We start from the raw sequence: 14357 nt of genomic DNA on the forward strand, positions 1-14357 counted from the left end.
AAGCTCCATACAGTATATGATGGGCCCCATATATTGCTCCATACAGAATGGGCTCCATATAATGCTCCATACAGAATAGGCCCCATATGTGCGCCATATAATACTCCATACCCTATATGATGGCCCATAAATAATGAACCCCATATAATGCTCCAGTATATGATGGGCCCCCAGGATGATGCTCCATTGTATGATGGGCCTATATAATGCTCCATATATAATGGTCCCCAAATGATGCTCCAGTATATGATGGGCCCCATAGATGATGCTCCATTGTATGATGGGCCTATATAATGCTCCATATATAATGGGCACCATATGCTGCTCTAGTATATGATGGGCCCCATATGATGCTCCAGTATATGATGGGCCCCATGGATGATGCTCCATTGTATGATGGGCCTATGTAATGCTCCATATATAATGGGCCCCATATGATGCTCTAGTATATGATGGGCCCCATATGATGCTCCAGTATATGATGGGCCCCATGGATGATGCTCCATTGTATGATGGGCCTATATAATGCTTCATATAAAATTGGCCCCATATGATGATGCAGTATATGATGGGCCCCATGGATGATGCTCCAGTGTATGATGAGCCTTTGCACTGTGAGCAGAATTATAAGGCAAATGAGTATTTTGATCACATCATCCTTTTTATTCATGTTGTCTTACTCCAAGCTGTATAGGCCTGAAAGCCAACTGCCAATTATGTAAATCAGGTGATTTGCATCTCTGTAATGAGGAGGGGTGTGGTCTAATTATATCAACACCCTATATAAGGAGTGTTTAATAATTAGGTAACTTCCTTTCATTTGGCAAAATGGGTCAGAAGAGAGATTTGACAGACTCTGAAAAGCCAAAAATTGTGAGATGTCTTGCAGAGGGATGCAGCAGTCTTGAAATTGCCAAACTTTTGAAGCGTGATCACTGAACAATCAAGCGTTTGATGGCAAATAGCCAACAGGGTCGCAAGAAGCGTTTTGATAAAAAAAAAAGGCGCAAAATAACTGCTTATGAATTGAGGAAAATCAAGCATGAAGCTGCCAAGATGCCATTTGCCTCCAGTTTTGCCATATTTCAGAGCTGCAATGTTACTGGAGTATCAAAAAGCACAAGGTGTGCCATACTCAGGGACATGGCCAAGGTAAGGAGGGATGGAAAACGACCACCTTTGAACAAGAAACATAAGATAAAATGTCAAGACTGGGCCAAGAAATATGTTAAGACAGATTTTTGTAAGGTTTTATGGACTGATGAAATGAGAGCGACTCTTGATGGGCCAGATGGATGGGCCCGAGGCTGGATCAGTAAAGGCCAGAGAGCTCCACTCAGATGCCAGCAAGGTGGAGGTGGGGTACTGGTATGGGCTGGTATCATCAAAGATGAACTTATGGGACCTTTTCGGGTTGAGGAAGGAGTGAAGTTCAACTCCCAGACCTACTGCCAGTTTCTGGAAGACACCTTCTTCAAGCGGTGGTACAGGAAGAAGTCGGTATCGTTCAAGAAAAACATGATTTTCATGCAGGACAATGCTCCATCACACGCATCCAAATACTCCACAGCGTGGCTGCCCAGTAAAGGTCTAAAAAAAGAAAAATAATGACATGGCCCCCTTGTTCACCTGATCTGAACCCCATAGAGAACCTGTGGTCCCTCATAAAATGTGAGATCTACAGGGAATGAAAACATTACACCTCTCGGAACAGTATCAGGGAGGCTGTGGTGGCTGCTGCATGCCATGTTGATCGTAAACAGATCAAGCAACTGACAGAATGTATGGATGGAAGGCTTTTGAGTGTAATCGTAAAGAAAGGTGGCTATGTTGGTCCCTTTTTTTTGGTTTGGAATGTCAGAAATAGAGATGAGCGACTTTTGGTTTTTTAGGGTCGAGTTTTTCCAAAAGTCGGGTCGAGCAAGATCGGCCGACTATAGGGAAAAGTCGGGGTCGTCCCGAAACACGAAACCCAATGTAAGTCAATGGGGAATAAAAGTCGGCAGTGAGAGGACAGGAAACACACCTACAGTGCCCATTTGAATGCCAAAAGCATCAATTCTTCTTACTTAAGCTTGTCAACCTTAATTAACTTCATAATACTAGTTACGCACTGAAAAACGCACGCTCAGTACCTCAGCAGGACAAAAAAAAAATTGGGATTGCTTTTGAAAAAGCAGTTTGCAGAGCAGTGGGTAAACAGCAATGCAGCCGTCAGGAAGCCTTAGAAGGCAGCCTAACAACCAACACCGCTGATCCAGCGAAATATAGCCTCCCCTTGCACTGCACACACAGTGACTGGTGTGTTGTACAGGTAAAATCGCTAGCAGCAGAAGCAGTTTTTGGTGTCTTCTTACCTGCCTAACGCTCTCCCTACAGAATCAGCAGCAGCAGCAGCAGCTCTCCCTATTCTGAGATCAGCATGAGGAACATGGCGGTCGGCGTGCACGCCCTTTTATACCCCCTGTGACGCCCACCAAAGCAAGCCAATCACTTGCATGCCCTTCTGAAAGATGGTGGTGACCCCTGCCTATGTCATCACGTTGCCCACAGTGTCCGTGGATCCTGATTGGCTGAAAAAGAGCGCAAAACAAACTTTTGAAATGCGACTTTGGCACGTAAGTCGCCGAACTCGTGGCCGACCTCATCCTAGGGTCGGGTTTCGTTTCATGAAACCCGACTTTGCCAAAAGTCGGCGACTTTTGAAATTTTTCGACCCGTTTCGCTCAACTCTAGTCAGAAATGTTTATTTCTACATTTTGTGTTGTTATATTGGTTTACCTGGTGAAAATAAACAAGTGAGATAGGTATATATTTGGTTTTTATTAAGTTGCCTAATAATTCTACAGAGTAATAGTTACCTCCACAAACAGATATCCTCCTAAGATAGCCAAATTGAAAAAAAAACCCACTCCAACTTCCAAAAATATTAAGCTTTGATATTTATGAGTCTTTTCGGTTGATTGAGAACATAGTTGTTGTTCAATAATAAAAAGAATCCTCTCAAATACAACTTGCCTAATAACAATTATGCAAACAGTGTATAATGCTCCATATATAATGGGCCCCATTTATGATGCTCCAGTGTATAATGGGCCCCGTATATGATGCTCCAGTGTATGTTGGGCCCCATTTATAATACTCCAGTGTATGATGGGCCCCATTTATTATGCGCAGGTGTATGATGGGCCCCATGGATGATGCGCAGGTGTATGATGGGCCCCATGGATGATGTGCAGGTGTGATGTGCAGGTGTATGATGGGCCCCATTTATAATGCTCCAGTGTATGATGGGCCCATTTAATGCTTCATATATAATGGGCCCCATATGATGTTCCAGTGTATAATGGGCCCCATCTATGATGCTCAAGTGTATGATAGGCCCCATATATAATTCTCCAGTGTTTAATGCTCCCCATTTATTGCTCCAAACAATATAAAAAATGAAATACCTGCTCCACTCTAGACTCCTCAGCATCACCATATTCAAGATCTCTGCACTTGGACTGTTCAGGCAGATGGCGTGCAGACGTGACATCAGCGCGCTCTCTGTCCTGAATGTCACTGTCAGGAAACGCAGAAGAGGTCACAGCAGTTGAGCAGGGACAGGTAAGTATTGCAAGTGCTGGTGCCCTGAGCAAGCAGGGGGGCCCACTTGTGGGCGACAGCAGTGGCACAGGGCCCCTCATAGTACGACGGTGTCTGTGACGGCGAGTGGGCCCCCCACCGTCAGAGACACCGGCATACTCTGAGGGGCCCTGTGCCAGTGCCGTCACCCACGAGTGGGCCCCCCACCTGCTGAGGGCCCTGGCACTTGCCTGGGTGCGCCAGGTGCTGACGCCGGCCCTGGAGGGGGTACAGCCCAGTTAGGGAGGTTGAAAAACTGCCATATGTTGATGTGTAGGCTGGATGTTCAGCAGCTGTAAATGGAGGAATTGCAGAAGTCTGAGGAAGAGGAGGACAAAGCGAGCCATTTTGCTGGCAACCTATGTGTCATCAGGGGAAGGTGGCACAAAATCCCTTGAAACCCAGGCATGGTTCATTTTAATGAAGGTGAGATCACCAACATTTTGGGTCGACAGCCGGTTCCTTCTTTCTGTCAGGATTGATCCAGCAGCACTGAAGACTTTCTGATAGCACACTACCAGCAGGGCAAGCGAGCTCCTGTAAGGCACATTGTGCCAATTCAGGCCAGGTGTCTAGTTTAGGGGCCCAGTAGTCAAAGGAGAATGAACTGTGAGGGAGAACATTGGATAGGGGAGGAGAGGTAATTTTGAACCATAGTTGACAACTGCTGTCTCCTGTCTGTTGCAATCGATTCAGTATTAACAGTCGTGTGAGCGGTCCTCGAGAAATCAGTCCACAACATGGTCATGAAACCCCTGTCTCCAATGCCAGTTCGGCTGTGTGTACCACGAACATCTCTTCCATTTGGCCCAGTACGGCTCGTGGTAGAACCTACACCGCTGCTATGTGCTGGGAATGCCTCTAACAAACGGTTTACCAGAGTTGCTTGTTTGTTTGCCAATATTAGCTCTAGGTTCTCCTGTGGCATGATGTTCTGTAATTTGCCTTTATAGCATGGATCGAGGATGCTGGCCAACCAGTAGTCATCATCCTTCATAATTTTGACAATGTGGAGGTCCCTTTTTAGGATCCGCAAGAGATAATCACACATGTGGGCTAATGTTCCAGGTGTCAATGATGCACTGACAGTAGTGGGTGGAGGAGCACTTTCTGCCAAATCCACATCCCTCCAGTCACGCACAAACCCTGTACCTGACCTTGGCAAGTCAACATTTTCTCTTGCCCCCCAAGAAGCATCCTCCTACCCAAAATAATCATCCCCCTCATCCTCCTCCTCCTCTTCCTCTTCTTTCTCCATCTCGTCCAGGACAGTTCCCTGGGCAGACAATGGCTGACTGTCATCAAGGCTTCCCTCCTCCTCCTCCGCTGCAGATGCCTGATCCTTAATGTGCATCAAAGTGTGCATGAGCAGAAGCATAAGTGGTATGCTCATGCTTATGATGGCGTCGTCTGCACTTACCAGCCGTGTGCATTCCTCAAAACACTGAAGGACTTTACAGAGGTCTTTCAGCTTTGACCACTGCACACCTGACAACTCCATGTCTGCCCTCAAACTGCCTGCCCGTGTATCCTCCCACAAATGCATTACAGCCTGCCTCTGTTCACACAGCCTGTCAACCATGTGCATGGTGGAGTTCCACCTTGTTGCAATGTCTATGATTAGGTGGTGCTTGCGGAGGTGGAGTGATTGCTGCAGCCTCTGCATACGACTGGAGTCTACAGGCGAGCGACGGATGTGAGAGCACAGTCTTCGCACCTTACGGAGCAGCGCTGTTAACTCTGGATAATTATTTAGGAAGCACTGCACCAGCAGGTTCAAGGTGTGAGCCAGGCAAGGTATGTGTCTGAGTTTTGCAAGGGCTATGGCCGCCACAAAAATACCGCCGTTATCACTGACTACCTTGCCTGGCTCAAGATCTAGACTGCCCAGCCATGACTCAGTTTCTCGCTGCAAGTAGTCGGCCATACCTCCGCGGTGTGTCTGTTGTCGCCCAAAGACATCATCTTTAAAACAGCCTGCTGACACTTACCACTAGCTGTTTGATAGTGCGACACCTCATGTGCAACACTGGCAGCCGCGGATGGAGTGCTTGTGCGACTGCGCTCTGTCGACGAGCTTTTGCCTCTGGAGGAGGAGGAGGGTCATAAGCCTACAGCTAACTGTTTCCTATACCGTGGGCTAGGTAGCACTGTTCCACTGTCGCTGTCCCCTGTGGACCCTGCATCCACCACATTAACCTAGTGCACAGTGATGGACACGTAATGGCCCTGGCCATGCCTACTGGCCCATGCATCTGTTATGAGGTGCACCTTTTCACTCACTGATTGTTTGAGTGCATGGACAATGCGGTCTTTCACATACAGGTGGAGGGCAGGGATGGCTTTTCTAGAAAAGAAGTGCCGACTGGGTAGGTCATAGCGTGGGACAGCGTAGGCCATGAGCTCTCGGAACGCTTTCAACCAAATGGAAGGGCATCATCTCTAATGAGATCAGTTTGGCAATGTAGGCATTCAAAGCCAGTGTACGCGGATGAGAGGATGAGTACTTTCTTGTCCTACTCAGAGTGTTTGGTAGGGTGTGCTGGACTTGAGAGCTTCATATGGGGGAACTAACGGTGGACAGGATGGACTGAGAGGTGGTTGGTGATGGTGATGGTGCTGGCCTATATTCAGTCTTTCGCTGCAAAAACATTGTGATTCCCTGACTGCTTTGGCCTTGCGACGACACCTCAACATTTCTTGCTGGTGGTGTGCTTACCTGTGGGCTTACAGTGGGGGAAGCGATGGAGCGTTGCTGGCTACCTTCAGTCAGAGCAGGTGCACATGTGCTACCTGATGTTTTGTAGTCCGTCCACGCTTGCAAGTGTATGTTGATTAAATGTCTAAGCATGCAACTGGTATTCAAATTTCAGAGATTTTTCCCTCGGCTACAGGTTCTTCCGCACTTCTTACAGATAACCTTTGCCTCATCAGTAGGATTTTGGTCAAAAAAGTGCTACACTGCACTCTTCCTACTATGGTATAAATTTTCAGGGCTTGCACACTGTGCTAATTTGACCATCTGGCCAAGCTGTCCTGCAACTCTTTTTGTTTTTTTTAACATGTTTTTTGACAGCTACGTGCCTGCCAGATAACAGCTGCTACGATGTCGATGCCTTCTGCGGATCCTTCTCTTCAGAGCTATTGCCAGTGGCACCCTCTTCCCCCAATGAATGCCAATCCGGGTCAACAACTAGGTCATCCATCGCCTCCTCTTCAATTTCATATGCACCTTCCTCTGTGTCACCGTGTAAGGTGGTATAGTATGCGGGAAGGGGCACCTGAGTTTCATCAGCATCAGATTCTGGCTCAGTAGACTGCGAGGGCAATGTAGTGCTCTGGGTCAATGTACCAGCAGAATCATCTAGCAGTGGCTGTGCATCAGTGCACTCAATGTCAGATTCATCTTGGACTGGGGAATTCATGATTTGACTGGTTTACCCAGGCATGGTATGTGAAAAGAGCTCCATGGAGTAATCTGAAGTGTGGCCTGCCGCATCCTTCACTTTTGGTGGGGGTGAAGGACACAAGGAAAGGTGTTGAAAATGTACCAAAAATACCAGCAGATATATAGTACTGTATGAGGAGCGTATAGCTGTATAAGGTGAAGAGGAAAACTTAAATTTCCGTATATATTTCCTTAGTCACACACAGACGCTCTCTCAGTATGGATTTGACCGTAATCCAAACAGCAGATATACGGTACTGTATCAGAAATGTACAGCTATATACGGTGTAAGGGAGAATTTAAATCTCCGTATATATTTCCTTAGTCACACACAGACGCTCTCCCAGTATGGATTTGACCGTGATCAAAACAGCAGATACTGTATATGGTACTGTATCAGAAACGTACAGCTGTATACGGTGTAGGGGAAAATGTAAATCTCCGCATTTATTTCTGGAGTCACACAGACCCTCTCCCAGTATGGATTTGACCGTAATCCAAACAGCAGATATACGGTACTGTATCAGAAACGTACAGCTGTATACGGTGTAGGGGAGAATTTAAATCTCCATATATTTCCTTAGTCACACACAGACGCTCTCCCAGTATGGATTTGACCGTTATCCAATCAGCAGATATATGGTACTGTATCGGAAATGTACAGCTGTATAAGGTGTAGGGGAGAATTTAATTCTCCGTAGATATTTCCTTAGTCACACACAGACGCTCTCCCAGTATGGATTTGACCGTAATCCAAACAGCAGATATACGGTACTGTATCAGAAGCGTACAGCTGTATACGGTGTAGGGGAAAATTTAAATCTCCGTATTTTTTTCCGGAGTCACACACAGATAGTCAGCATGTATTTGTCCGTGATACCAGCCGGTACATGGTAGTGTGTGAGGAGCGTACAGCTCTATACGGTGTAGGAGAAAATTTAAATCTTCGTATTTATTTCCGGAGTCACACACAGATAGCCAGCATGTATTTGTCCGTGATAACAGCCGGTACACGGTAGTGTGAGGAGCGTACAGCTCTATACGGTGTGGGAAAAAATGAATGCTCGGTAACTGTGCAGAAAAAAAGAATAAAAGTATGAGTGCTGTGTAAAAAGCAGTCTGCACAGCAGTGTACACACAGCACTGCAGCTATCAGGCAGCTTAATAACCAGCGCTGCTGCACACAAGAAAATCCTCCCCTGTCACACTGCACACTAACTGTACAGCACAATTGCTATCAGCACAAGCACAGAATCTTTTTTCTTTCCTGCCTAACTCTCTCCCAACTGAGAAACAGCGGCAGCAACCTCTCCCTACGCTAAGATCGGCAGAAGTAAAATGGCGGTCGGCGGTCAGGGCTTTTATAGCCACTGTGACGCCACACAAAGCCATCCAATCACTGCAATGCCCTTCTCTAAGATGGTGGTGGCCGCTGCCCATGTCATCGCATTGCCCACAGTGTGCGTCCTTGCTCATTGGCTGAGAAAAGGCGCCTGTAAGCATTATGGGAAACGCGACTTTGGCGCTCGGGTCGACGACCGCATAGCCGACCTCACGTTATGGTCGTGTTTCGCAGAGCGAAAGTCGGCGACTTTTGAATCTGACCGACCTGTTTCGCTCAACTCTATTCACGGGTGCTATTGTGGGTGCCCACGCTCTGTGCTAGCTTCACACAGCCAGGCACACATCCACAGCACCTTCAACTCTGCTACATATGAAATCCAACAATAAAATTGACACACCCAAACCTTAACTGCATGAAAACCATGGCCATGGGCACCTTGTAATACCCAAAGTGGAGGGAGAGATCCGTCCCACGACCATCCTACAAACCTCTCCAAGAATCAAAGCCCAGGACAGGTTTACCTACACTGACTTGATCCAATAACTTAACCCAGTGCACACTTACTTTTATTTTGCATGGTAACCATAGCCGTGGCTGTAATTACAACGCACACTCACTGACTCACATTATGTAGAAGTGGACTATGTGCAAGGAGACCAACCAGTATTAGATGATGCAGAAGTGGACTGAAGAAGTCGGCTGTGTTGGAGTCTGTGTGGGAGTTGTCCATGATGTAGACCATGTAGAAGTGAATTCTGTAAAATAGATTATGTATAGAGTGGACTATGTGATGGACTATGTAGAAGTGGGCTGTGAAGAAGTGGATCTTGTAGCAGACTGTGCAGAAGGGAAAACTGCAGAAGTGGATCATGTGTTATGTTGTAGATGTTGATGTAGGATAGGTGGGGGAAGTGAGGGAAGTGCTGATCTAACAGAAATGGGAGGTGACCCACTTCTTGCCACCAACAGACACGAGACAGAGACAGGAGTTATATTCAACAGGTCTGTTTTTATTGGCCGCCTCTCTGACGACCACAGCATTTCATCACAGGAATTTCACTGTTCTCTTGCTCACAGACCCGGGTAACTTCACTTCTTAGTTTCACCGTCGTGGCGTCCTTTGTGGCTCTTCCCACCATGGCTGCCCTAGGCACTTCCACCACAGCGTTTCACCCTTCAAAGTACATCGTCCACTTGGTACCCCGAGACCGTCTCCGTCTGCGGCTACTGTCCTTTTGTGTCACCCCCCATGACCGTCTCCACTGTCAGTTACTCTCTGAAGGCTTTTACCGTCTTTCTCTCTACGGCAGATCTTCCTCTCTAGTGAGCTCCCCTAGCTGACTGGACCTTCCAGAAACTTCCCTCAGCCTTTATACTCCCAGTCCTGGAAGCTCCGCCCACTATCACCTGACAGTTACCTTGACCAATGGCAGTTACTTTGACCCATGGCAGTTACACAGTCACTTTCTCCTACACTCCCCACTGCCCTCTAATGGTCAAACTACCACATGACACCCCTTTCTCTGTATCTCAGCCTACACTGCGCTATCCCTGTGCCTCTCTCCACAGGCAGACCTGTCCGTCAGTTCAACCTCCCCACATTGTGCAGAAGAGACTGTGTAGAATTGGACCATGTAATAGACTATGTAGAAGTGGACCGTTCAGAAGAGATTGGGCAGAACTGGTCTTTATAATAGACTAAAGGGGGTTTTACACTAAGCGATATCGCTAGCAATATCGCTAAAACGTCACTGGTTTTGTGACGTTATAGAGATATTACTAGCGATATCGCTATGTGTGATACTTACCAGCGACCGGCTCCCCCGCTGTCCATCGTTGATCGCGCGAGAATGTCCGGCTCCATTTCTCGTCGGGCGCTTCCTGCTGAGACTTCCTGCTGTGACGACGAGCGACGCGTGGAGGCGGGCGGGAGGACGTCAGGATCGCTGTGTGTGAATGGTAAGTATCGTGCGCTGCGTCGCTGCTGCATTGCTGTGAGATCTTTCTGTATGAAAGCTCACTAGTGATCATTTAGCGATGCACCAGCGATCCTGACCGGGTCGGATCGCTGGTCGGATCGCTGGTGCATCGCTAAATGTAAAAGGGGCTTTAGTAGAAATGGAACTTATGAAAGTAGATCCTGCATTTTGTAGTAGATGATGTAGATGTAGACTGTGAAGACATGGACTATGCAGAAGAGACTGTGCAGAATGAGACCATCTATTAGGCTACATAGAAAAAGACTGTGCAGAATAGACTGAGTAGAAGTGTTTCTTGTAGTAGACTTTGTAAAAGTGAACTGTGTGGAAGTGGAACATGCAGTAGACTATCTAGAAAAGACAGTGAGACTGTATATAATTAGTGTAGTACTTAGAAGTGGACTTGTGTGGAAGTGGCCCATGTAGTGGAGACTGTGTAGAGACCATATTGTAGACCATGTAGAAATGGACTATGTAAGACAGTGTGTGCAGAATTGGACGATGTTTATGAGACTGTGCAGAAGTGGACAGTGCAGTAAATGATGTAAAACTGATTGTGCAGAAGAGTCTGTGCAGAATTCAAACAAATAGTAGGCTTTATAGAAGAGGACCATGCAGAATAAGAAGTGGATCATGTAGTAGAGTTTATAGAAGTGGACCATGCAGAATAAGAAGTGGACCATGTAGTACAGTTTATAGAAGTGGACTATGCAGAAGAGTAATTGGACCAAGAAGTAGACTTTATAGAAGTGAACTATGCAGAAGAGGAAGTGGACCATGTAGTAGACTTTATAGAAGTGGACTGTAACGTGCTGCTGCAGTGTAGTACAGCTCAACCTCCACCAGGGGGTGATGGTGAGGGAAGAGAGGTTGCACACACACACAGTGTAGTAACATAGAGCAACAGCACAGGTGTTACAGGTAATGAAAGAGTGGTCAGACTAGCCAAAGTCAGCAACTGTCAGGAGCAGAACTACAAGGGAGACAGCAAGTGCGTAGTTAGGGACGAGCAAGAAGTCAGGACCTACCAGGAATGTGGTATCAGAAACGTAAGTCGTTGTCAGGGTACAAGCCAGAGGGTCAAAAGCCAGTCGGAAAGCATGGTATCAGAAACGGAAAAACCAGAAGCAAAGTCCAGAGATCAAGCCAAGTCATTCACAGGTCCAGGTAATCAGGGGCAGAAGGAACACTAAAGGAATACAGGTCAGAGGCACTAGCTTGGAAGCTTGCAGTATAGCTGACGCTGGCCCGCAGGCTGCAGAGGAATGAACTAGCCCAGCCAGCTCCAGAATGAGGCAGAGTGGATTAACCCCCACATGACCAGTCCAAAGAGAAGACAGCAGAAAACAAACTCTGGACTGGATCATGACATGGACTATGCTGAAGAGGAAGTGGACCAAGAAGTAGACTTTATAGAAGTGAACTATGCAAAAGAGGAGGTGAAACAAGAAGTAGACTTTATAGAAGAGGACTATGCAGAAGAAGAAGTGGACCTAATAGTAGACTTTATAGAAGGGCACTATGCAGAAGAGGAAGTGGACCATGTAGTAGACCTTATATAAGTGGACCATGCAGAAGAGGAAGTGGACCAAATAGTAGACTTTATAGAAGGGCCTATGCAGAAGAGGAACTGGACCATGTAGTAGACCTTATATAAGTGGACCATGCAGAAGAGGAAGTGGACCAAATAGTAGACTTTATAGAAGGGGACTATGCAGAACAGAACGTGGACCAAGAAATAGACTTTATAGAAGGGCACTATGCAGAAAAGGAAGTGGAGCATGTAGTAGACTTTATAGAAGTGGACCATACAGAAGAGGAAGTGAAACAAGAAGCAGTCTTTATAGAAAGGCACTATGCAAAAGAGGAAGTGGACCATGTAGTAGACTTTATTGAAGGGCACTATGCAGAAGAGGAAGTAGACCATGTAGTAGGCTTTGTAGAAGTGGACCATGCAGGAGAGGAAGTGGACCATGTAGTAGACTTTGTAGATGTGGACCATGCAGAAGAGGAAGTGGACCATGCATGATACTATGTTGAAGGGGCTAGTGCAGAATAACAAAGTATACACTAACACTGGGATATATCCTTGGATTCTGTATTTACGGCCACTATTTATATTTGTTGATATCTCTAAAGAAGTAAAACAAGCGGTTTGTGATAACTTATCTCACATAAAATATTTGACATCCATTACTTTAGAAAATAATTCATAGAAAATGTTTTAAAAGACAAAATATTGTATTCAAAGACTCACAGATATCTTTTCTTGCCTTTCCGAGAGACTGAACTTAATCAGGTGATTTTACAGAAGAATTTATTCCTTTGAGGTATTTGATTTCTTAAACCATGAGAAATGTCAGATTGGAGTTAAAGGCTGACTGCTGACTTTTACTAAATATGTTTCTTTACGAGAAAAGTTGAGAGTAAATGACAGGTGTAGGAACAAACCTGGGGGAAATGTAAAAACTCCTGGTCCTCTAGATCTGTAACAACCTACTGTTCATAAATAAGATTTGAGTTAGAGAAATCCAGGGATCCCTATAGACTAATCTCTAGATCATACATAGGTCAGATTACAGATGGACCCTTATTGACAATATTGACCATAAGATAAGGTAAAGTAGCAAATATACTTATATACAGATATATGGCTATTATGTATTGTCCTGCATAACAAAAAACTCATTAGAAAGTCAACACAAAAAGAAAAATCACTGTGTAAATACATTACAGTTACATCCTGTATTATACTCCAGAGCTGCACTCACTATTCTGCTGGTGCAGCCACTGTGTACATACAGTACATTACTGATCCTGAGTTCCATCCTGTATTATACTCCAGAGCTGCACTCACTATTCTGCTGGTGCAGTCACTGTGTACATACATTACATTACTAATCCTGAGTTACATCCTGTATTATACCCCAGAGCTGCACTCACTATTCTGCTGGTGCAGTCACTGTGTACATACATTACATTACTGATCCTGAGTTACATCCTGTATTATACTCCAGAGCTGCACTCACTATTCTGCTGGTGCAGTCACTGTGTACATACATTACATTACTGATCCTGAGTTACATCCTGTATTATACTCCAGAGCTGCACTCACTATTCTGCTGATGCAGTCACTGTGTACATGCATTACATGACCGCATATGGCGAGTTCAGCCTTCTCTTTAGACATACCTCTCAATCCTAACCCCCTCCCACCGATATTCCCGCTATTAGAATAAAACACACTACAACTTGTTCTTTGGATAATTTTGGCCACAGCAGCCAAGTTTATTAACATACCATAACATTTAACAATAAACAATCATCATAATGCAAAATATGAGGGGATGGTTCTTGGAGCTAAAAGATCTGGCTAAAAACCTTTTTGGCCAAAACCCCAATGGGAAAAACTCAACCACCATGTTACCGTCAGCCGTCCATCCCCAGCTCGAGGGCACCGTAACTCCTGTTCCAGGAGACTAACCACCAGAGCTCCCGAGGTAAAAACCCCGTCCAGAGCCCATAACCAAAAGCCAGATCCCCCATACCATTTTAACACTGCCGGGAATTTTACTTCCAAATCCTTCCCCGACCAATCCTCGTCAACTCCAAGAACCCCACCCCCCGCCAACCCTGCCACTGTGACGACAGAATGCCAGCCATCCATTCAAATCCCTACCACCCCAAATGGTTTCCCCACCTTTTTTTTATTAACACACTACCCTTACCTGCCTTTTATTACCGTATAAAAAACAAATGAGAGGGTGGGTGAGAATTCTGCTTCCTGCTCCTTGATCCAGAATGCGGTTTTTCCCGCACTTTTTCCCCACTACCCCAGGCCGCCCCTATTCTAACTCCTCCCATACCCCGTCCAGCCAACCAGGTCTCCAAGACCAAAACATTTTTGAATACTTTCCCGCCCATTGCAGTCATGGGGGGCTTCCGCTCAGGCTGTGCC

This window comes from Dendrobates tinctorius, unplaced genomic scaffold, assembly GCF_039654945.1.
Source record: "Dendrobates tinctorius isolate UK_male_01 unplaced genomic scaffold, ASM3965494v1 ptg000095l, whole genome shotgun sequence".
NCBI lineage: Eukaryota > Metazoa > Chordata > Amphibia > Anura > Dendrobatidae > Dendrobates > Dendrobates tinctorius.